Source organism: Limulus polyphemus, unplaced genomic scaffold, assembly GCF_000517525.1.
Source record: "Limulus polyphemus unplaced genomic scaffold, Limulus_polyphemus-2.1.2 Scaffold4311, whole genome shotgun sequence".
NCBI classification, from domain to species: domain Eukaryota; kingdom Metazoa; phylum Arthropoda; class Merostomata; order Xiphosura; family Limulidae; genus Limulus; species Limulus polyphemus.
Window position 1 is genome coordinate 21,940 of NW_013669921.1, and position 2,642 is coordinate 24,581.

General features: G+C 42.5%; 1 non-coding gene across 1 annotated transcript; it reads left to right on the forward strand.

The window, feature by feature from the left end:
* Positions 1 to 2,036: 2,036 nt before the first annotated feature.
* Positions 2,037 to 2,109, forward strand: Trnar-acg. Its single transcript has one exon. It is a non-coding gene; the product is annotated as a tRNA-Arg (tRNA).
* Positions 2,110 to 2,642: the final 533 nt, after the last annotated feature.

Sequence of the window (2,642 nt, forward strand, 5' to 3'; positions counted from 1 at the left end):
ATCATTTAACAAACGGAGACGTAACAGTATTGTGTTCAGTCTTATTCTCCTTACTTACAAAGAAACAAACAGATTCCGTTGTCGGAAAGGATTAAAATGAGGTTTACTAGGATGATTCCTGGTGTTTTTTTTTTTTTTAGTTGATCTTTAGAGTAGAGATTTCGAACCATGAAGACGTGTTTTATACCGAGCTCCCCACCCAAATAGGTCAACTTCCCTGAGGAAAGGCAACCTACTCAACGTTTGCCGACGGCTTCGCCCGTCATTATTGACGGCATCCCGAACGATTTCTCCTTTAATCGGATAAATATTTTCCTAATATAATACAAACCCAACGCCGCTATCCACCCGTCCAAGACGAAACTATTAAGAAGGGGAGGAATTTTTATTCAACCCCTCACCCCCGAAGACTCCGATTATCTACGTGCCCCATGAAACTCTAAACCCACCAGTAGTTTGTAAACCAACTCGAAATAATGCTCATCTTTTTTCTGTGTTCCTGAGAAACGTCGATCTGTCTGTATCCCCTGATGACATCAAATATAGCCTCCTTGCCATACCTAACTTCAAGATCCACGTAGTGCGCAGAATCAAATCAAGAATAACAGGCCAACCGACTCGTTTCATCAAAATAGTCACATATTCTAAAACTACAGAACAATATCTTCTAACTCACGGCCTGTCTTACTACTTCTTCCACTTCACAGCCGAGAGACCAAGAAGACGCCTAATCACAAGAAACAGCGACACCATAACTAGATCTTCCAAGCCCACGACACATCAGAATCGACAGTATCCTGTTCTCGCCGCCACACCCGCTCCCGAGACAGAACCGCCTCCAGTAAAACAACCGTGAAAATAAACAACCAACCTCCAGATAACTTCGCGACAGACACAAACCATGTTACCTCTATCAACCAAGTGTGACGGAGAGCCTTTTTTCTAACACACCAAGAAACACAGACCAGGATTGCCAAAAAGGACCAAAGAATCCAGATTGAAGACCACAACGACACAGATTCCAAGAGATTGACAAGATCCACTTTAAGAAGTTCAGATGCACTACCAACCGAAGCCCCCACATCACGTAGCACCATCCCGTTACACAAGACACTTTAAAAACTTCAGACGCACTACCAACCGAAGCCCCCACATCGCGTAGCACCATCCCGTTCCGTCGACTAATCAACCAGAGCCCAATCCAGCTAAACAACGACCCGAGTGTACACAGATTCACGTCGCCTCTTCATCCAGCCGGCCTGTTCTAGCCTTCAAGCATCACCAGTAGCCACAAGAAAACTAACAATATGTCTTTTTCCGGGCACGGTCAGGGTATTTTATTCGGCGCCCTGGCCGTGAAAGTGGGTTTTCTCGGGGTTCTCCCGTTCCCCCCCCCCCACAGCAAAATATTTCCTTATGCTTTGGATCCCTCGATCCCAGCCCTGAGAAAAGGACCATCTCGGGCTAAATGTAATACTACAGTTCTCTGCTAATGTTAAAATAGTAAAACCCTAACCCTAAACTGCTAGCCAATATTCCTTAATCAGTTTAATCTCAACATTTTAGACAACAACGGACGTACTCGATCTGCATCTCCCTGCTCTGCTCTACACCACTCAGCTCTGGAACGCCACGTGGTGGTCATCGGACGCACAGGTCCCGCCGAAAGAAAGAACACTCCCGTAGACAACAATCAACTCAGCAAAGGGATCCATATTTCTCTTCTTGTCCACGTCTCCTCCCACCTCCTCCCTTACCTTGTGAATTCGTCACTAGGAAAATTAACTGTTCAGACCTTCACTCATGTAAGCATTTAATTATTAAGAGCCCCGGCCACTTAATTCTAATTACGTAGTGCGGTGAAAAGAAACAGAAGTTTCTGACCGCCCCTGGTTATATTTCATTCCCCGAAGGTTAAGGAAATACACTTTTAACCTAAATTCCTACCATGCCAAACGAACGAACGATTCCTGGTGTGGATGGGTTTAAGTTCAGGTTTATTACAACTAAAATATAACGTTCTAGTAATGGATTAAGGGCCAGTGGCGCAACGGATAACGCGTCTGACTACGGATCAGAAGATTCCAGGTTCGAATCCTGGCTGGCTCGATATGAAAATTTTAGTGTGGTTAGATCAGCTTTTTTTTTCATGACAAAAGAAAGGAGAAAAAAACAGATTTCTGATAACATGGCAGCCTGAGTATCGCGTCTTCAGAATTCCTGTTTTGTGAGATCCTTCCAGTAAAATCTGTGTAAGGTACTTACTTGACTGTCACCTAAACTGATTGTAAATATCAACTCGAATGAGGACTTTGTAAACTACTCGTAACTCCTTTCATGCGTTTTTCTTTTGTCAGTTTATCTTCAAATTTCTTATTATTATATTACTACTGTGATATATTTCAGATCAAATATTGGCTAGGAACAGGGGAGAGGAAGTTTTGGTTTAGACACAAAATTAAGTCTAATCACGAATAAACGAATTATTGTATTGACGTTAATATGTTGCTCGGATGATTTCGTTAAAAATATCACATTAACGTTACTGATCAGTTTCGAAAACTTAACATGTACATCATAACATCAGGGACAGTTTTTCAAGTATTCGAAAGATGTATATTTCGGGGTGGTTTAAAATAATA